We start from the raw sequence: 23,351 nt of genomic DNA, 5'->3' as shown, positions 1-23,351 counted from the left end.
GATTGAGAATAATGTGAAAATGACGGTATCTTGATACAAAAGGAACCCAGCACAGAGCAGTGTGAGTTAAAAACAGTCAACACACAAGGGGGGAAGAAAAGGGCTTTCTGAATGGGTAAGATAGAGGGGATTCCCTTTGTGTCCGTGGTATGGAGGATAGTCTGTTCCTTGGTGAGGAGAAACTAGAAATTTAAATCAGATCCTACCCAGAATTGCATATATTTGTGTTCAAATTAATTGTTAGTAAAGTGAAAATACTTTTCATTCTAGAATGTAGAGTGGTTTCAATGATCACCTACAAATCTCTTCACTGTCTTTATGAAGTCCTAAGAAACATCCTAAATATATATGTGGTATCTTGGCCAGTTATATGTTACTGCCCGCTGGAGCCAAGATTCTCAGTTTCAAATTGAGGAAAAAAAGATGAGCAGCTATGACCTTTCTCCCTCATCTTCCTCTCTAACCAAATGCTCTATTAACATGGCTTTTCTGTTATATAAAATTGTCTTAATTTGTCCATAGCCAGGTTTTACTTCACATATAGGAATCCATTAAATAAAATTCTTTGGCCTGGGGCAGTAATTTATTCATTCAAAACCATTTAATAGTTTATGCAACCATTTAACTCATTGTTTTGTTTTGTTTTGTTTTTTAGCATTTTTAGTGTCCCTAAGTAAAAGCATTCTTTTCAAGGAAAGGACTCAGGTAAAGTACTCAAGAATCTACAGTCAAGTTGATGGGTTTGAATCTCAAATGCTATCCTATGAGACCTGGGACAAGTTACCGTTTGTTTGTTTTCTTATTACCAGTTCACTCAGCTGTAACATGGGAATTAACAGTTCCTACCTCTTGGATTTTTGTGAGCATTAAGTGAGTTCATACACATAAATTTAGTATTCTGCCTGGTAGATATTATATGCTCAGTAAATACCAGCTATTTGTATAATTAGTTATTATTTTCAATTCACCTATGATATTTATTATAATGGCAATATTTTTGACATCAAATGAAGAGACTAAATTCATAAATTCATTGACAGATATTTTCTGTATGAGGCATTACTGAAGGCACTGGATAGCATAAACAAAGTAGATAAATACCTATAGTTTTGTAGGATTTTCATCTTCATGGGAGGAGGGGAGAACAGAGAAAAAAACCCAAAATGCAATCAGATAAAATGTATCACATTCCAGATGATTATCAATACTATGGAGAAAATTAACATGAGGGAGGGACTCATGAGGGACTACTGAGGGAGGTGAAATGGCAATTCAACGTAGCCTGGGTGATCAGGGAAGTCTTCCTGGGTATGGTGCCTTTTCTCCTAAGGCACTGAGAGACCTTGGCTATGTTGTCAGACTCAGCAAGTAAAAATACACGACATCCACTCAAATTCCACCAAGTTTGCTATATTTTATCAGGCAACTATGCCTGGAGATGAGGGACAAGTTTTATTTTGGGATAAAAGGCAAATGAGTTTTAATGATAAATTCTGATGGGAAGGGGCTATCACAGGGGTGAAAGAGAGAAGGTCCCAGAGCTCTGAGGATTCATTTTTCACTGTTGTAGAGGTCCAGAATGAGCTATCTTATTCTGATTACTTGAGGTTTTGAAATTTCTCTAGATTCCTTCCTGTAAGTGGGTAGGAAGTGGAACATGAAGAGCTCTATGGCTTCCTCTTAACTCCTTATATTTGTTACTGAGGGTCACAGTAAGTGGACTGAAAATTACCTTAAATGTCAGCTAATACAATCCTCAGGAAACAGACCCAGAAATATCTAATGAGCTGTTCAATATTATGAAGATAGTGCCTCTATGAATTTGGATTTGCCTCTATGGGTTATTGGTTTAGATGCTTGAAAGGTCAGTGAACTGCAAAAAAAACATTCTCCATATATGATTTTTCTCCCTTTCTTCCCTTCTTCTCTCCTCTCTTTTCCTTTTCTTTTTTTCCCTTTTCCTCTCCTTTCCTCCCCCCACCCTGTTTCTGTGATATTTTTCACCCATGATTCAGTATAGTACAGTTTCTCCCAAAAAGATGATTTCAGCAGTGGGTAGTGGTAGTTTCTACCATAAAATGTAATTCTTCTTCTAATGAGTCTATGCTGTTCTCTCATATGCAGTTAGGGGAAAGCTGGCTTCATCTCAATCATCTCTGGGACTATGGTGATAGTATTGATTATTACATGAAACTGAAAGATACAGTTCACTTGAACATGAGGACAGGCGCTTTTGTCCATTTTTGAAAATTCAGTTTCTACAACATTGCCTAACACCAGGTGAGTATCAGTAAATAAGAAAATTAACAGTAGATAGGATTTTCAGTATTATGAGATTCTCTTAAAGTCAAAATTTGATTTTTGTTGTATCACTAGAAATAATGCTTATTTGTATGCTTCTTCCCCAAATAAGTGTTAGAGGTGTTTTCCTGCAGATGCTGAAAAAAAATGTACGGCATATTGGTTCAGAGAATAGGCCTCACATTTCATACTTCCTAGCCATGTGACTTTTCCTTATCTTTGTGCTTAGTTCCCTTTTCTATAAAATAGGGCAATAATACTAACATCATACTAATGTCTCATTTCTCATCAGATTTTGAAATATGTTGATATATAAAGTATTTAAACCAGTTCCTGTCACATACAAGGCACTAGAATGTTAACCATTAGTATTATAGTAATCTTACATTATCTGTAATATGTCTTACATTATCCCCAATACAATTCTTAGCACATTGTGCTCTATAATGATTCCTGGATGACTAAATGATTACAGAAAAAAAACCAAACTATTTACTTTAATATTTAGAGTCCTCTTGAAGATACTGCAAAAGAGTATAAGGTTTAAAAATACCACTGTTTGACTAGTCTAGTCATTAACACCTTAGAGACAGAGTAGGCTGAGCAATTACAAGGATGAATAAGCCTCTGTCATCAACCTCTCGAGCTGGAGAGCAAACATATTTATATGGGCAGGAGGCAGTGCCTTCCCCTTTTTTTTTTTTTTTTTTTAATTTTTTAACGTTTATTTATTTTTGAGACAGAGAGAGACAGAGCATGAACGGGTGAGGGTCAGAGAGAGGGAGACACAGAATCTGAAACAGGCTCCAGGCTCTGAGCTGTCAGCACAGAGCCCGACGCGGGGCTTGAACTCACAGACCGAGAGATCATGACCTGAGCGAAGTCAGCCGCTCAACTGACTGAGCCACCCAGGCGCCCAGCCCATTCTAATCATGAGCCATGTCCACTTTGGCAAGTTCAGGGCCTTTGATGAGCTTTTGTTGTTAGAAATCCAAAGAAAACACCACTGAGAGTAAGATGGAAGAGCAGTTTGTCAAGATGTGGGTTTGTACTATTTTCCCTTCCATCTGTGCCTATACACAAAGTATATCACAGAGGTAAGTGATTCTATTGTTAATCCACCACAATTTGGCTTTCTCTCTCACATGCTAATAAATCCACATTGGTCAAATTTATATATTTTTTTTCTTTTTTGTAAATTTTTTAAATTTAAGTTCAAGTTAATGAACATAGAGTATAATAATTTCAGGAATAGAATTTAGGGATTCATCACTTACATATAACACCCAGTGCTCCTCCCAGCAAGTGCTCACTTTAGTATCCATTACCTATTTAGCTCATTCCCCCACCAAACACCCCTCCAGCAACCCTAACTTTGTTCTCTGTATTTGAGAGTCTCTTACGGTTTGTTTCCCTCTTTGATTTTATTTTATTTTTCCTTCCCTTCCCCTATGTTCACCTGTTTCATTTTTTTAAATTCCACATATGAGTGAAATAATATGGTATTTGTCTTTCTCTGACTGACTTACTTCACTTAGCATATACCTTCCAGTTCCTTTCATGTTGTTGCAAATGGCAAGATTTCATTCATTTTGATAGTCAAATAGTATTTGTGTGTGTGTGTGTGTGTACATGCTCACATGTATATACACATGTATGTATATATATACATGCCACATCTTCTTTATCCATTCATCAGTTAATGGACATTTGGGCTCTTTCCATACTTTGGCTACTGTTGTCGATAGTGCTGCTGTAAATATTGGTGAGCAAATGCCTCTTTGAATCAGCACTCCTGTATCCTTTGGATAAATTCCTAGTATTGTTATTGCTAGGTTGTAGGGTAATTCTTTTTAATTTTGTGAGGAACCTCCACACTGCTTTCCAAGAGACTGCACCAGTTTGCATTTGCACCAGCAGTGCAAAATGTTTCCCTTTTCTCCACATCCTTGCCAACATCTCTTGTTTCCTGAGTTTTAATTTTAGCCACTCTGACTGATGTAAGGTGGTATTTCATTGTAGTTTTGATTTGTATTTCCGATGATGAGTGATGTGGAGCATTTTTTCATGTGTCAGTTGGACATTTGGATATCTTCTTTGGAAAAGTGTCTATTCATGTCTTTTGCCCATTTCTACACTGCATTATTTGTTTTTTGGGGTGTTAAGTTTGATAAGTTCTTTATAGATTTTGGATGCTAACCCTTTATCTGATATGTCATTTGCAAATATCTTCTTCCATTCCATCGGTTGTGTTTTAGTTTTGCTGATTGTTTCCTTTGTGGTAAAGAAGCTTTTTATCTTGATGAGGTCCCAATAGTTCATTTTTGCTTTTGTTTCTCTTGCCTCTGGAGACATGTCAAGAAGTTGCTGCAGCCAAGGTCAAAGAAGTTGCCTGTTTTTTCCTCTAGGATTTTGATGGCTTTCTGTCTTATATTTAGGTCTTTCATCAAATTTACTTTTGTGTATGGTGTGAGAAAGTGGCCCAGATTCATTCTGCATCTCACTGTCCAGCTTCCCCAACACCATTTGCTGAAGAGACTATCTTTTTTCCATTGGATATTCTTTCCTGCTTTGTCAAAGATTAGTTGGCTATACATTTGTGGGTCCATTTCTGGGTTGTCTCTTCTGTTCCATTAATCTGTGTGTCTGTTTTTGTGCCAGTACTATACTGTCTTGATGATTACAGCTTTGTAATACAGCTTGAAGTCCAGAATTGTGATGCCTCCAGCTTTGATTCTCTCTTTCAGGATTGCTTTGGCTATTCAGGGTCTTTTCTGGTTCCATACAAATTTTAGGACTGTTTGTTCCAGCTCTGTGAAGAATGCTGGTGTTATTTTGATAGGGATTGCATTGAATATGTAGATTGTTTTGGGTAGTATTGACATTTTAAACAATATTTGTTCTTCCAATTCATGAGCATGGAATGTTTTTCCATTTTTTGGTGTCTTCTTCAATTTTTCATAAGCTTTCTATAGTTTTCAGTGTATAGATTTTTCACCTCTTTGGTTAGGTTTATTCCTAGGTATTACATGGTTTTTAGTGCTATTGTAAATGGGATTGATTCCTTGATTTCTCTTTCTGTTGCTTCATTATTGGTGTATAGAAATGCAACTGATTTTTGTACACTGATTTTATATCCTGTGACTTTGCTGAATTCCTGGATCAGTTCCAGCAGTTTTTTGTGGAATCTTTTGGGTTTTCCATATGGAGTATCATGTCATCTGCGAACAGTGAAAGTCTGACTTCCTCCTTGCCAATTTGGATGCCTTTTATTTCTTTGTGTTGTGTGACTGCTGAGGCTAGGACTTCCAACACTATGTTGAATAACAGTGGTAAGAGTGGACATCCTTGTCATGTTTCTGACCTTAGGGTGAAAGCTCTCAGTTTTTCCCCATTGAGGATGATATTAGCAGTGGGTCTTTTGTATATGGTTTTTATGATCTTGAGGTATGATCTTTCTACCTCTACTTTCTTGAGGGTTTTTATCAAGAAAGGATGCTATATTTTGTCAAATGCTTTCTCTGCATCTATTGAGAGGATCATATGGTTCTTGTCCTTTCTTTTATTAATGTGATGTATCACGGATTGATTTGTGGATATTAAGCCAGCCCTGCATCCCAGGAATAAATCCCACTTGATCTTGCTGAATAATTATTTTAATGTATTGTTGGATCCAGTTGGCTAGTATCTTGTTGAGAATTTTTGCATTCATGTTCATCAGAGAAATTGGGCTATAGTTCTTTTTAGTGGGGTCTTTGTCTGGTTTTGGAATAAAGATAATTCCGGCCTCATAGAATGAGTTTGGAAGTTTTCCTTCCATTTCTATTTTCTGGAACAGCTTCAAAATAATAGGTGTTGACTCTTCTTTAAATGTTTGGTAGAATTCCCCTGGAAAGCCATCTGGCCCTGGACTCTTGTGTTTTGGGAGATTTTTAACTACTAATTCAATTTATTTAGTGATTTTGGGTCTGTTCAAAATTTCTAATTCTTCCTGTTTCAGTTTTGGTAGTTTGTATGTTTCTAGGAATTTGTCCATTTCTTCCAGATTGCCCAGTTTGTTGGCAAAATATTGCTCATAATATTCTCTTATTATTGTTTGTATTTCCGCACTTCTGGTCATGATCTCTCCTTTTCATTCGTGATTTTATTTATTTGGGTCCTTTCCTTGTTCTTTTTGATCAATCTGGCTAGGGATTTATCAATTTTGTTCATTCTTTCAATGAACCACCTCCTGGTTTCATTGATCTGTTCTATTTTTTTTTTTTTGATGTTGATATTATTGATTTTGGCACTAATATTTATTATTTCCCATCTTCTTCTATTTTTGGGTTTTATTTGCTGTTCTTTTTACAGCTTTTTTAGTTGTAAGGTTAGCTTGTGTATTTGAGACCTTTCTTCCTTCTTTAGGAAGGCCTGGTTTGCTATATACTTCCCTCTTAGGACCATCTTTGCTGCATCCCAGAGGTTTGGGATTGTCATGTTTTTATTTTCATTTGCTTCCATGTACTTTTTAATTTCCTCTTTAATTTTTTGGTTAACCCATTCATTCTTTGGTAAGATGTTCTTTAATCTCCAAGTATTCATGGTCTTTCCAAATTTTTTCTCCAGGTGTCATAGCATTGTGGTCTGAAAATATGCAAGATATGAACTCCATCTTTTTGTATTAGTTGAAGGCTGATTTGTGTACCAGTATGTGATCTATTTTGGAGACTGTTCCATGTGCACTTGAGAATAATGTGTATTCTGAGGCTTTAGGGATGAAATGTTCTGCATATATCTGTTAAGTCCATCTGGTCCAGTATGTCATTCAAAACCATTGTTTTCTTGTTGATTTTCTGCTTAGATCTGTCCATTGTTGTATATGGGGTGTTGAAGTCCCCTACTATTATGGTATTATTATCAATGAGTTGTTTGTGATTAATTGATTTATATATTTGGGTACTTTCATGTTGGAGGCACAAATAATTTACAATTGTTAGATCTTCTTGGTGGATAGACACCTTAATTATGATATAATGCCCTTCTTCATCTCTTGTTACAGTCTTTATTTTAAAATATAGCTTGACTGATATAAGTATGGCTATTCCAGCTTTCTTTTAATTACCATTAGTATGATAGATGGTTCTCCACCCCTTTACTTTCAATCTGCAGGTGTAATTAGGTCTAAAATGGGTCTCTTGTAAGCAGCATATAGATGGATCTTGTCTTGTTATCCATTCAGATACCCTATGTCTTTTGACTGGAGTGTTTAGTCCATTGACATTTAGAGTGAGTACTGAAAGATATGAATTTAGTGCCATTGTGATGCCTGCAGAGTTGGTGTTTCTGGTGATGTTCCCTGGTCCTTCCAAGTCTATGTTGCTTTTTGTCTTTTTTGTTTGTTTCATCTTTTCTCCAAAGAGTCCACTTTAAAATGACTTGCAGGATTTGTTTAGTGGTCACGAACTCCTTCAGTTTTTGTCTGGGAAATTCTATCTCTTCTTCTATTTTCAATGAGAGCCTTGCCGAACAAAGAATTCTTGGCTGTATATTTTTCCAATTCAGCATGCTGAATATATCCTGCCTCTCCTTTCTGGCTTGCCAAGTTTCTGTGGATAGGTCTACTGTGAACCTGATCTATCTTTCCTTATGGGTTAAGGACTTTTTTCCCCTTGCTGCTTTCATAATTCTTTCCTTGTCTGTGTATTTTGTGAATTTGATTATGATATTCCTTGGTGATGGTCAGTTTTTGTTGCATCTAATGGGAGTTTTCTGTGCTTCTTCAATTTTGATGTCTCTGTCCTTCCTCAGATTAGGAAAGTTTTCCACTATCATTTGCTCACATAAGCCTTCTGCCCCTTTTTGTCTCTCTTTATCTTCTGGGAGTCCTATGATTCAGATGTTATTCCTTTTTAACAAGTTACTGAGTTCTCTTTAAGTCTGGTATCGTGCTCTTTTGCCTTTGTTTCCCTCTTTTTTTTCTGCTCCATTATTCTCCATAATTTGTCTTCTGTATCACTGATTCACTGCTTTGCTTTGTCCATGCTTGCCATCATGGTATCCATTCAAGATTGCATCTCAGTTATAACATTTTTAATTTAATAATGACTAGATTTTACTTCCTTTATTTCTGCAGTAAGGGCTTCTATGTTTTTTGACCCCAGCTAGTATTCTTATTATTGTGGTTCTAAATTCTAGTTCAGGCATCTTATATCCGTGTTAAGCCCCTGGTTGTCATTTCTTCCTGTTCTCTCTTTTGGGGTAAAATCCTTTGTTTTGTCATTTTGGAGGAAGAAAAAAATTAATAAAATAAAAAAATTAAAATTAAAAAATTAAAACAAAACAAAAAATCAAATAAAGGAAAATAGATTCTAGGTGTGTTTTGTCCACTTGTTGAAAGAAGCTTGATAGAATATTTAAAAAAGGGGGGGAGAAAAAGAAGAAAAAAAAGGTAAGAAAAAGTTTAAAAATTAAAAAATATATATAAAATACAATAAAATGAAGTAAATTAAATAGAATACAAATTAAAAAATACAAAATAAAGTAAAAAAATAAAAAAATTTAGAAGAAAAAAAAATAAATGTTTCTTTCTATATCCAAGAAAAAAAAAGGAAAAAAATTTAAAGAAACACAGAACCAAAAAAATGAATGATGAACCAGCAAACAGAATGAAACCCAAATGAAGTTACAACATTTCCCTAGAACACAAACTATGAAGTACTCCACAGTCCATACAATAAGCAGACGGAGGGACTTTGCTTGTCTTCTAGGGGATGTGCTTGGAGGGTACAGTTGGGCAGGGCTTGGTGTAACGGCTCTGTTCTCCACTAGGCGATGCTGTTTAGCTTACTGGGGTGGATGTGCATGCATGTGAGAGGTGGAAATGGCTTCACCCAGTTCTCTAATCTCTGGCACAGGGACTTTGTGTTCTCACCAGCCCGCAATCAAGCACTCCTCCCTTTGTCTCAGGCCTCCACCCACTCCCCACCTCTATCCTGTATCCAAGCCATCCACCTGCTAGGCGGCACCTCACTCCAGAGTTTTATCTCAGATGGGGTTGTATATCAAAACCCCACACTTCAAAGACCCCTGAGGCCTGGACACACACCGACTCCCTGGGGGGGGGGGGGGCTCATGGAGCAATGGCCAGATGCCAGCTTAACCCAGAAAACATTCATGAGATCATGCAGTGGCAGAGGTTCAGATTATGGAAAATCACAACACACATCTGGTGCCAAGTTTCACCATACTCTGGTGTCTTTGTCCCAACACCAGCAAATGTGGATGCTCTCGGAGGTCTGCTGGTATCTTTGCCTGTGAGGAAGCCATATGGCCTCTACCATGTGTTCTCCAAGCAGGCTAACCACTTCTCCCCACGTGGCACATGGATCCGTCAGATCTCGCTGCGTGTTACTAGGGATTCACCCCGCTTCCTCACCAGAGCACTGCCAGGCACTGAGCTCCAGAACTTCAGACTCTGTGACCCACTGCTTATAGAATACTGGTGGTATTAAAACCCTCTCCTTTCTTCCCATAAGTGGTTTTGGGGAACAGATTTATTGTTCTGTCCCTGTGTTTTCCTTTCTCTCTCTTTCTCTCCAACTACTTTTGGGAGAGTGTTTTTCCTACACTCTCCCAGTGCACTGCACTCTCCCCCTTTCTCTGTCCTCTCTCTGCAAAAACAGCTTCCTACCCTCCACAGTTTTTCTCTCCCCAAGTGCATCTCTCCACATCATGTACATGCTGAGTTCTGTAGCTCAAGTTATGCAGATTGTTGTGTTAATCCTCAGATCAATTTCCTAGGTGTGCAAAATGGTTTCGTGCTGGTCTAGCTCCATTTCAGGGAAGAGACAAGCTAAGGGTCTCAATGCTGCCATGGAGCCATCTTAACTCCTCTTGAGTATTTTTTCTTACTAGTTAAATCCAGTGATCCTTCCCAGTACTCTTCATGATTCTCTGAATTGTTTCTGGCATGCTGTCCTTTCTGAAATTTACTATGTCCTTGGAATCTGAACACTCCCCCATCCCTACCTCCATTGTTTCCTTCTCTAACTGCTCCTCTTTGCTCACTCACTTCCTTGTAGTGGCTTTTCTTTCTTTGCTTCCCTGTTAAATGTTTATGGTTCCCAGGGTCCTACATTTAGATCTCTTTTCATCTGGTAATTTCATTTTCCCCTGTGTCTTACAGTATCATATATTAACTAGTGTAGTAAGCTGATTAATGGCCTCTGAAGACATCAGGTCCCAATTTCTGGAACCTGCAGATATTACCTTATTTGGAAAAAGAATCTTGGTGGATGTAAATAAGACAACAGTTTTGAGATGAGGAGATTATCCTAGATTATGTTGGATTATCCAGGTGGGCCCTAAATGCCATCATTGGTGTCTTTGTTGGAGAGAGGGAGGTGGAGATTTCATACAGATAGCAGAGAAAAAGATAATGTGAGATACAAATTTGAATGATGAGGTCACAATACAAGAAATGCTGCAGCCATTAGAAGCTGGAGGAGGCAAGAAATAGATTTTCCTCTAGAGTCTTCGGAAGGAGCATGGCCCGCTGACATCATGACTTTGGCTGATTGGTACCGATTTGGGGCTTGTGGCCTCCAGAATTGTGGGAGAATAAATTTCTGTTGTTTTAAAACCCAAGTTAAATAGCAGCCACTAATTAGGGAACTAATTAGCCACTAATTAGGAAATTAATACAACTAAAAAATCTAGAATTTATCTTTAATTACTATCTCTTTTTTAAGTGCCAGATACACGAAACCAAATACCCAGTGGACACTCCACCAGATAACCCATTTAACATTAGAACGAGCTATTACTGAGTACTTGCAATGTGCCAGGCACTACTCTGAAGCCCTTTAGAAATATTGTCTCATTTAATATTCATTTTAATACTCACCACAATCCTATGAAATACTTAATATCCTCACTTCAGAATGAGGGAACTGAGACACAGAATTTAAGTAGCTTGCCCAAAGTTATAAAGATATTGAGTGCTAGAGCTGAGATTTAGGCCCTAGTGTGGTCTGGTTTCAGGGCCAATCACTAATGACTGTGCTTTGCTACCTCAAATTACCTGAAAACTCATGCTATTCAGAGCCTAGCCATATCCAACCCAAGCAGCAGTGCGCAGGCCTCCTGAGGATAAATCACTTTAGCTGAATTCAAGAAACCTTTACAGGGCCCCTGCTACCTGCTAGGCACTCAATGTCAGTTCTTTGCAGATATCACCAGGGGCATTTTGCTGTTCTTGTTCAATTACCAAACTCTCTGAGGCTAGAACACTTAGAAATCTCCTGCAATTTCAGAATTAAAGCATATATCAGAAGGAAAATCTGAGCTGGATATGAATTACTATTGCCTCCTAAAAGCCTCATGTTTATTGACAAATGCTATTCATAGAATACTACTGCTGTCATATCACCATGGTCACTTTCAGTGTGTTGCCACTGAACCCTGGGGCAAACTGGAAAAGCTGAAACTGAAAGTATCCCTTTCAGCATTTATAGAGTTTGATCTTTCACACTGTGTTTGGCACATTTGGAGTCCCTGGACGCCTGTCTAACATTCCCTCTTGGTTCTTCCCTTATTGTTAACACTTGAAATAATAGCTGCACTTAGTCATCTACTAGGAGCCAAGCAGTATAACTATGCTATGCATTTAAACCTTTCTATAATTCTGCAAGGAAAGTATTATTGCCATTTTATAGATGAGAAAACTGAGGCTTACAATGGCAAACTAATTTGTCCAAGCTCTCATAACTTGGTAGTGACAGAGTTAGGATTTAAATAATCATTAATAATGATAAATATGTAATAATTTAATAATAATGTAATTAAAATTGTTGAACCAGACAAAAAAATTTCTTAACACAATTTAAGTTTTAAGTTGTTTTTTCAGTTGCCTTGGCTGTAGGAGCGGGCAGGAGAAAACCAGGTTCTTGATGGTTCAGGAAAAAAACAACAAAAATTCCTTCTCTTTTCCTCCTCTCCTCTTGCAATTTCTGTCCCTGAGGCTGCTTCGTGCTTAGGCACAATGGACTTTAGTGATAATATTAATTTTGTTTTTATTACACCTGTATAAATCTTTATAAGTTACCAAGTACTTCAGTATGAAAGAGCTCTTTCTGTAAAGTGAGAGGGTAGGACCTCTCCTTCATCAGAATTCTGTGTTGGGTTACCCCTCTGTGCAGAAATGAATTTTCTGTGAAGCTCAAAAATCTTTAAATTTTCAGGGTGGACATATTGGGTATCTGGCTAATGGGAAATTGAATTGAAGATCATTTTAGTTTGAGTTTAGTGAAATGCAGTTATGTGGTTTGCATTAACTTCCAGGTGTAGCTAATTTATTGATGCCTGTCCTCATGCAGGAATACTTTCAGAAATACTCCCACTGCCTACTCACTTGAGGTCATGGAATGAAGACACAGGGTTAGAGGTTCTAATGCTATATGAGCCTACCCCTACAATGCCAGAAATATGTGGGTGATGGAGGAAAACAAACGTTTGAGATGTTCAGCTGCTCATTTGTGGGAAGTTCTTCAAACCATCCTACATATAAAATTGTAAGCAAGGTTTTAGTTTTCTTTGATGCAATGTTAACTCACAAGTTCTCTCCTATCAGGAAATACAAGAGGGAGCAGAGTATACAACCAAACCAACCAAACAAACAAACAAACAAACGGGGGGAAGAGGGGAACATGGTAGGGTGTGTAAGGAAGGTAATTAACAAACATTATTTTTATGGATTTTGTGATGTTTTGTGGTATTTATCATCTTTTAAAATATACTTAAGTCTACTTTGTGGTGATTTCTTTTCTTATTCTAATTAAATATTCACCCTTGTATTTATTATTATTTTGCATTCTTTCTATTAAAGAGGGCCCCTATAATTATATAAGCTTCATTCCTCTCAAATTTGGTACCTGTTTCTGTCACTACAGCACTTAAAAATTCACTAATTAGACTTTCAGTGAATGGCTGATGGTGGGAGAAAGGTGGAAGAATCTAGACCTGTGGGCTGCCAGAAACGTGGTTTTGGAACTGAACTGGGGAATGGGCTCTCTGGCTCTGGTATGAGCTTTCAGGTCCCACATGCTGGCCTCCATGCCTGACTCACACAATCATTGTGTGTTTTTTGTTTTTTAGGGTTTTTTTGTTTTTCCCTAGCAAGGTCAGTCTAATGAACAAGCAGCTGTCATCACTGCAGGGCACTGAAGCTTCCCCTAACCTGATACATCTCTTCTTCTCCTCCTATAGGACCTAAAATGTCAGCATTAGAGACACATTCCTCTGAGTTTGGAAAGTTTTCCAATCCTCAAGAATAAAATTATTAAAAGGAAACATTCTTATAAATATTTTCATCATAAATCGGCATTAAATATCCCTTAGTCCTGAGGCTTAGGAGATGTTAATGAGCATGAGAATGGTGACCTAAACATTTCTGAACATCTACTATGTATCAGGCCATATGTTGTGCAATGCATCACACATGGTCTCAGTCCATTCTCTAAAAGAGGAGGACACTAATGCTCAGAATGATCATATAGCTCTTGGCTGACCAAGATTTCACAGAGATTAGGACACAAAAAGAGTTAAGTGACAAATTAGGAGGCAAGGGCTTTAACAATTTCAGGCATTTCACAATCCTGCCTTGGGCTAATCCTGCTCTTTACTGTTTTCCCCAACTCTAGTAAAATGCTGATTACTACTCCTAATCACACAGAGCAGAATAGAATACACTCTATACTATGTGGGGTATAAAAAAGTAACCCCTGGGAAATGAAAGTATGTTGGCCAAACATAAGGAACATAATTGAAATTAAAAGCCAAATGACACCTGGATTTCAACAAAAACCAATTACCAAGAGGGAAAAGGTTTTCAAGATGAGAACCAGACAGTTAAACATTAGCTTTCAATGGTTTGAAGTGTTTTTAGGTTTTGCAATGGTGTGGTTTGGAAGTTCTCCAGCAGAAAAACTATTTTCTTTTAAAAGGAGCGCTCTCTGCAATATTTTCTTTGCTGAAATAATGTGATCCTTAATGACGTCTTATATGACCCAAACTTTAAATGGATGTATTATTTTAGTTGACCTCATTTTTACCAGGTTTTTATAGGTCAGCAGTGAACTATCAACAGCTTCCTGATAATTAATCCTACTTACCCAAAGAACTGTTAGCCTGTTAATCTTATCTATGCTAAGAGGAAGCTTTTATATGTACCAGACTTCCTCAGTGAATAATAAAAACCAAACTGAACTTCTACAGAGAAGTTCAACATTGTTGTGAGGTTTGGAAATGAAGAAACAGATTGAAAATCATGATGCTACCCTGTCTTTAGCTTCTTACTTGCTGAAATTCTGTGGTTCATCTGGCACAGGAATGGCTTTACAGTAGAATCAGCAGCACAATTAGTTGAGTGGTTCTAGTCAGGAGTGGTTCTCTGGGTGGCTTTGTCAAAATGTATGGACAACTGATGGAATGGGAGAAGATATTTGCAAATGGCATATCAGATAAAGGGTTAGTATTCAAAATCTATAAAGAATTTATCAAACTCAACACCCAAAAAATAAATAATCCAGTGAAAAAATGAGCAAAAGACATGAACAGACACTTTTCCAAAGAAGACATCCAGATGGCTAACAGACACATGAAAAGATGCTCAACATCACTCATCATCAGAGAAATACAAATCAAAACCACAATGAGATACCACCTCTGACCTGTCAGAATGGCTAAAATGAACAACCCAAGCAACAACAAATGTTGGTGAGAATGTGGAAAAAGGGGAACCATTTTGCACTATTGGTGGGAATGTAAACTGGTGGAGCCACTCTGGAAAACAGTATCAAGGTTCTTCAAAAAATTAAAAATAGAGCTACCCTATGACCCAGCAATTACACTACTAGGTATTTATCCAAAGGATACAAACATGCTGATTTGAAGGGGCACATGAACCCCAATGTTTAAAGAAGAGATGTAGCAACAATAGCCAAATTATGAAAAGAGCCTAAATGTCCATCAACTGATAGAAGCATAAAGGAAATGTGGTATTGGGTTGCCTGGATGGCTCAGTAGGTTAAGCCTCTGACTCTTAGTTTCAGCTCAGGTTATGATCTTACAGTTTGTGGATTTGAGCTCCACATTGGGGTCTGCACTGATGGTGCACAGCGTGCTTTGGATTCTCTCTCCCTCCCTCTCTTTCTCTTGGAAACAACAACAACACAAAAAAACAAAAGAAGATGTGGTGTGGAGTACTACTCAGTGATCAAGAAGAATGAAATCTTGCCATTTGCAATAACGTGGATGGAACTATAGTATATTGTGCTAAGTGAAATAAGTCAGTCAGAGAAAGATAAATATATGATTTCACTCATATGTAGAATTTAAGAAACAAAACAGATGAACATAGGGGAAGGGAAGGAAAAATACAACAAAAACAGAGAAGGAGGCGAACCGTAAGAGATTCTTAAATACAGAGAACAAACTGAGGGTTGCTGGAGAGGAGGTGGGAGGAGGGATGGGCTAAATGGGTGATGGGCATTAAGGAAGGCACTTCTTGAGATGAGCACTGGGTGCTATATGTAAGTGTTGAATCACTAAATTCTACTCTTGAAACCATTAATACACTATATGTTAACTAGGTTGGATTTAAATAAAATTAAAAAACAAACAAATAAATGTATGGACATGCAGCATATGCAGTTAGTTACCTGGGTGGTCTGGTTTGAGAAACATTGACAAAGGCATCTCAAGTAGCAACTAGAGCTGCTCCCACTGGAAGTTAATTTTCTACAATTAGAGACTCATTCCTTTGACTCTGTAGATCTTTAAGAGTTTACTGTTAAAACACAACTATAGTTTTTGCCTGTCACCTACCGCAAAGCAAGACTGGTATCTGACAGAAGGAGGGGAGAGAAACGCATTTTTACAACTGGATCTCAGGAAGAAGAAAGGTGATGAAACAGTAAACTGGCTATCTTTATTTTTTTTTTTTTATTTTTTTTTTCCAACGTTTTTTATTTATTTTTGGGACAGAGAGAGACAGAGCATGAACGGGGGAGGGGCAGAGAGAGAGGGAGACACAGAATCGGAAACAGGCTCCAGGCTCCGAGCCACCAGCCCAGAGCCTGACGCGGGGCTCGAACTCACGGACCGCGAGATCGTGACCTGGCTGAAGTCGGACGCCTAACCGACTGCGCCACCCAGGCGCCCCAAACTGGCTATCTTTAAATGGCAGAGGAGGTAGGGAGTAAATGCTGGTGTCATCTAGCAATTTGTAAATGGGTGTTTGTACATATGGGTCTTAACATGCTCATAGACTGTGGGTGTGCATATAGGAGTGTGTGAAATAAAAAGTATTATTGGATTCAGCCTTTCGTCAGCAGAGTATAAAGGCTTCCAGTTAAGGGTGTGGCTTATAATTAAAGGATTTCTGGGGCGCCTGGGTGGTTCAGTCGGTTAAGCATCCGACTTCGGCTCAGGTCATGATCTCGCGGTCCATGAGTTTGAGCCCCGCGTCGGGCTCTGTGCTGACAGCTCAGAGCCTGGAGCCTGTTTCAGATTCTGTGTCTCCCTCTCTCTGACCCTCCCCCGTTCATGCTCTCTATCTGTCTCAAAAAAAAAAAAAAAAAAAAAAAAGTAAAAGGATTTCTGCATCTGCTAATTGCCTATGACATGTACCCTTTCCAAGGCAAGTTGCTGAGTTTCAGTGATTTTAATATAAATCTATTTCTCATCAGGTTAAAAATTTATCCTAAATAGCACTTTAAATCCAAGCTGCTCAAGTAGATATGGTTAGAGATATTTGCTAAGATGATCTTCTGTAAGAGATGTATTATATCTGATATTAGACAAAATAAAACATAAACATGACATCTTACCCAAGGTGCTGTATATTTTTATTACTCACTGTGGTAACAATGCAAGTTTTTGAAGAGTTAGTTGTATCGTGTTGACTTTATATGTTAAACCGAACAGAGATTGGTTGTGTGTTGTGAAGAAGTTCAACAAAGTTAGAATCGTTGCTTCAGAAGACCAAGGGACATTCTCTCTTAGAGGGAATGAAGAATGAATAGATATACTTTACTATTTCCTCCCCCGTATATGTATTTTTTGTAAATATTCTGAATTTGCTTATAATCACTGCTAGAGATATATCGATGACCCCAAAAAGTAATATCCAGAAAAAATGTGAGAGAAAGAACTACCGGTGGCCATCAGGTTACATTCCAATTCTTTTTATATGTAGACTTCCAAAAATAATTTCTGGTTATCTGTCATTTTCCTGTTTTCCTATATTCATGGTACAATCTTTTTATATTTTTACTCTGCATAGGTTGTAAATAATTTTTTAAAGAATAGTCAGAGTACAAATATAGGAATGTAATAGTTAAAATGAAATAAAATATATCACAGAACTCTCTCTTCTATCATTACATCATTTTTAAGATGACCTCTTCTATTTCATGTATCTGGAGACATCTTTATGTTGATGAATCCCCTCTTCTTTTTGCCTCCACTGTTAACACCTTCATTTAGGCCAGTGGCTTCTCTGATCACTTTGCAGAGTGGTATGCCACTTTATAGTACAATCTAATATATGCATATCTCTGTGGATATGCATAACAAACTTGATAAAAATGTCATGAAATGATAGGATGGCCTCATATTTTCTATTATACATATATTTCACAGATATTGCTGGCTAAGACTACTAAAATCATTGTGTGATCCTAAGGTTGTGACCCACAGATTGGAAAACAGTAATCCAAGCCAGTATCATCATTTGTCCAGATACCTGCAGTAGCCTATTAACTGGTTTCTCTTTTTTCCACTTTTTTCTCTTCGATTCCCTATTCCATATAGTAGTAAGAAAGACCTCAAAAGGTAAATTAGATCATGGTACTCCCCTGCTCAAAGCCTTTAGTGGCTTCTTACACTTATATTAAAAGCCAAACTCCTCACAGTGGCTTTTATGATCTAGCCCTTTACTTTTTCCACAGAATGATCTTCTGTATTTTCTCCCTTCTTCAATATGCCTTGGCCCCACAGAACTTGTTTCAGTTCCTCTAGGACACCAAATCCTTGCCTTTCTGGGTACAAGCTGTTCCCTCTGCCAGAAACCCTCTTTTCCCAACTTCTCATGGCTAGCTGGTGCTTGTCCGTTAGATCTTGCCTTATTTTCTCTACAGGGAAGCTTTCTGGACACTCTAGATGAAGTAAGTCATTCCTTACTATCTATTTCAGCCTATTGTTTAAAAATTTACCACAATTGCAGAAATGCAGAAAAAACATGGCAGCTAGAGAACGTTGACCAAGTACCAAGCAGGTTGGGGTGGTGGGAAAAAGACCCAGAGCAGGAGATTGCACATTTTTAAGGGCTAGGTTGTATTCGTCTTAAAATCAGGAACTTGGACTTTGGAAATGTGACTTCATGTGAAGCATATTTTCTGTTATTACTGCCTTTTAATTTTTGTTTAGTATTGAATCACATTACATTTTAAAATGCTACATGTCACTGTTTCACTAAGAAGAATGAAGAAAAGGAAGGCTGTGACTACATGTAAGTCAACAAATTAAAGAGAGGCTGTCTTGTGACAGAGGTAGAGTGAGAGGCCCTAGAGAAAGGCAGTGCTCAGGTACAAGGGTCAGAGGCTGCTGGTGGGGTCAGCTCCTGCCAGTTGAGGGTTATTCTTGACTCAGAACTTATTTATAGGGTTTTATATGCTGTTTTTAATAAGAACGATATTTCTATCCTTGAAATATCTTCCCTAACTTTGGAGACCCTTCCTGTTATGGAAATCATGAATAACTTGCCAGATGTTTTTGAGTAGTCCTGTTGAAGGGGCACTATAACCCTCTTTGTCCTAGGGATTGAAAGTCCCTATTTCTATCCCAGCAGTTCCAAGTCTACAAGCAGATATTTGTACATGGTATAACCCTTCACCAGCAGCCACTTGGGAGGATGGGAATGCAGGATATACCTGCTTTTGAGTTTTTGAGTTCAGGTGGTACTTGGAATCAACTAAATTTCCCTGGGCCTCCAAGTGGATACCCTGAAAAAGGATTCCCTGAAGGCTGAGACTATCATTTGAACCCCCAGGGGCCTGGTGCTTAGAAGTACCACCTGGTCCCTGGACTCTCCCTCTGACACTGATGGTTTCCATTTTTAAGAAATAGGTTCCACTCCAGATCTTGGGAAGAGTTAGCTTACAAGGCACCAGGCATGCACTAAGGTATATTTATATGTATTTTCTCATTTAATATTGCCCAGCCTGCTCTCCCAGCCTGGCCCTGTATCACATTCTTCTGTCTACTCCTTTTCACCTCAGTACTAGGGGACCATTTCCCCAAAGCTATAATATGAATGTACATGTTCTGAGGGTGTTATGATACATGTCTTTCTAGTCCCCTATAATTCCTCAACAAAGATTTGTGATAATATTTTACTCACCCCACTTCTCCTCCTAGGCTCAACCTTGAAGAGAGTTCACCATGGCCCACATGAAGCATGGGATGCTTTTAAAGAGACTAGCTCTAAGTTCTAATAGAAAGATTCTATGTCAAGAAGTAGGGGAAAAATATCCATCCCTAGGGTTCCTGCATCCAACTCTCAACCACTTCACTTGAGAATAATCTACTCAGCTGTTTCCATGTTAGCCATTGACTTTCCCAACCAATAAATAATAAGGAAGATGTGCATTAACCAAGGCAGCCTTGCCGTAAGGTTAAAAGAACCTGGAAAGATGATCTCCAGTTCTTCTGGACCTTTGGAACAAATCCAGTTTCTTCCTGGGCCAAGTTTCTTTGAATTACAATTTATTAAAAACAAAATGAACTGGCTATTTTGGGCTAGGGTTTGAGGTATTACCTAAATCCTGATTGAAATGGCTTGTGAAGTTCTTTAGGAACAGCCTTTTCTTGTTTTCTTTCTTTCTTCATTGTTTTTGTTTTGTTTAAAATAATTATCTTATTCTTGAATAATGTAATAGATAAGAGCTGCAGGAAACCATTGGAAGTTCAACATCATTTATGGAATTGTGAGGATAATCCATTGACAGTGAGAGCAATAACAAGATAACAGACTTCAACTGGCAAGAAACAGCAGATCACTGCCTGCAGGGGATGACCAAGTTAGAAATTTGACTGTTTCCTGTGTTCGGATAATGTAATCTAACACAATTGTTGAACCAACTTATGCTATAATGATATTATATTTGAAATGTTCTACTTAATTGTAATCAAAGTCCAATTTCCTAGTGCAATTAAATACAGTAAAATATATTGTAGGGATTTATTAGTCAAAATTGACTAAAAACAAAAACAAACAAAATGTGGCATCAGTCCCAAATGAAAGCAAGCTGGACTGAGGTCAAAGAAGAAGAAAACCATACAAATAGGTAAGAAGTCACAGTCAGAGACTTAAAACTGTTTAAAACTACAATGCTCTTTAGTGAGACATCACATTTGTCCACAGACTTTGAGAGAATAACTTACATTTCAGTTTTATAAAACTGATTATTTATATTCAGCACTTTTAAAAAAATTTTTTAATGTTTATTTATTTTTGAGAGAGAGAGCGCACGTGCACAAGTTGGGGAGGAACAGAGAGAGAGAGAGAGGGAGACATAGAATCTAAATCAGACTCCAGGCTCTGAGCTGTCAGCACAGAGACCGACACAGAGCTCGAACTCATGAGCTGCAAGATCATGAGCTGAGCCAAAGTGGGACGCTTAACTGACTGAGCCACCCAGGCACCGTTTTAGTCTGTACTTTCAACTAAATGTGCAAAAGCCTTTAATTTTAAGTGGGAGAGTATGAAGATATCTCTGTGGGTTTGTGAATATTGAATTAAATCCCCTGTATTTCATTTCTATTATACCTTAACAATGGCTAATATGAAATGTCATTGTCAGAGGGAAATAAACTGAAGGAGGAATCTGAATCCTCTACAGTAGATGGATGACCATGCATCTTAGATTTTTTGAAGAACTAAACAGATTTAAAATATATAGTCCTTTTGTCCTCATAAGTTTATTAGTATTTTTATACCACATAATTTAATTTTTGATTTGGGTACACAGTCATAATGCTTAAATGTTCTAAGAATAAGAACTCAAATTTTAGTCAAAACATTTATTAGTACAGAAATTAAGGGGGCTGGCTCACTCAGTAGAGCATGTGATTTTTTTTTTTAAGACAAATATTGTATGATTTCACTTGATATCAAGTACTAGAATCAGCAAATTGAGTTTTATTTTTTCATGTTTATTTATTTAGTTTTTGAGAGACAAAGAGCAAGCCAGGGAGGGGCAGAGAAAGAGAGGGAGAGAGAAATCCCAAGCAGGCTCTGCACTGTCAGTGAGAAGCCTGGCACGGGGCTTGAACTCACAAACCAAGACATCATAACCTGAGCCAAAACCAAGAGTCAGAAGTTCAACCAACTGAGCCACCCAGGCTCCCTGAGCATGTGACTCTTAATCTCAGGGTCATGAGTTCAAGCTCCACACTGGGTGTGCAGTCAAAAAATAAGAATTTGAGTAAGTAGTAACATAACATCCTCATCAAAGTAAATGGTATATTTTTAATTTTGTATTACATGTATGAAGGCATAATTTGAAATCTCAAATTGATTAGTCTTCATACCCTACTTGATATAAAACAGAAAAGTGGTCGAAGCTTCTGAAGGATTCCCAGAAGTGTTAAAAAGCAAATAAAAGGGAGAAAAGTTAAATCCCCCATAAAATCCTATCAATCATATATAACTAGGGGTTCAGAAAAATTAGTCATCAAATGATCATAAAACTGGAAACTTAGTTTCATAATAGCATTGAGGATATTTATTAAAACTTTAAAGTTGACCACATTTCAACTGAAAACATCCTCCTAAGTAGAGTATTTTTTACTACAGACACACAGAATATATTTAGACCATTTAATCTAGATTATTTGCCAGTTGAATTTCAGATAGTCATAGTGATCAAAACTAAGGATTCATAAAAGGTAGCTTCATAGTGGCTGATAGCACTAGACTGATTCAATAGCCATGCATCTGTATTAACGAATAGGATATGAGAAAGGATGAGTGAAGGAATAGTCAAGGGAAAAAAATCAGGGGAGATATAAATACCTGTGTACACACACTCTCACCTCCCAGTGCAGCTGCATTGAACGTCCTTCCCTCTCACTGGAACTCAGAGATATGAGTGTACTACATTAGGACCGGAGGGTTGCTGAGTTTAGGCTACCCACGTTTGAGTGCAGCATAAAGTGCAGTTTGTAGAACCTCTGGTTAATTTGATCAATACAGGCATTCAAATTGGTCTTTAATTAAATATAGAAGACAACTGAAATTTCCATTTTGCCCTATTAAATTAATAACAAAAACTTTAGCCAGATATCTGGCTGTTTAATATCATGTAGATAAAACATCTAAATAATTAGCTTGTTTTTCAATTTTTTAGTCCAAATGTTTGCTATCTTTAGACAGAAAGTGGATTATGAGTTAGTCATGATAACTCAATTTCTTTGATTTATGAAGAAAGTGTGACTCAAAATAAGACCTATCCAGTAAGCAAAGGGTAATTTGGTGTCAGAAATATTTTGAAGTCATCTCTTCTTGTTGTCTAGAGTAATAACATACAAAATAGAATACGTTGCAATGTACTATATAAACATGACACATTTTAAAGTAAAATATAATAGTTATTATTTAAGAGATTTTTAAAAATGTTTTATTTATTTTTCAGACAGAGACAGAGCATGAGCGGGGGAGGGGCAGAGACAGAGGGAGACACAGAATCACAACAGGCTCTGGGCTCTGAGCTGTCAGCACAGAGCCCGACATGGGGCTCAAACCCACAAATCTTGAGATCATGACCTGAGCCGAAGTTGGACACTTAACCAACTGAGCCACCCAGGCGCCCCAAATATAATAGTTATTATTAATGTATTTTTATTATTGTTGATTTTATTTTTTTAAATAATGAATTTAAAATATGGACATACTACTCTGAGTATGAAATGGACTCACCTTGCAGGTAATTTCCAGTGCTTAGCAG

The 23,351-nt window shown here is 37.6% G+C and overlaps 1 long non-coding RNA gene across 3 annotated transcripts in view; it reads right to left on the bottom strand.

Annotated features, from left to right (window-relative positions):
• Window positions 1-23,351, bottom strand: part of LOC131514487 (uncharacterized) — a 268,581-nt gene that overhangs the window by 237,800 nt on the left and 7,430 nt on the right. The window lies entirely within an intron of this gene.

The sequence above is a fragment of the Neofelis nebulosa genome, chromosome 6 (assembly GCF_028018385.1).
Source record: "Neofelis nebulosa isolate mNeoNeb1 chromosome 6, mNeoNeb1.pri, whole genome shotgun sequence".
NCBI lineage: Eukaryota > Metazoa > Chordata > Mammalia > Carnivora > Felidae > Neofelis > Neofelis nebulosa.
The sequence above is the reverse complement of the archived record's forward strand: the minus strand, read 5'-3'. Positions and strand labels throughout refer to the sequence as shown.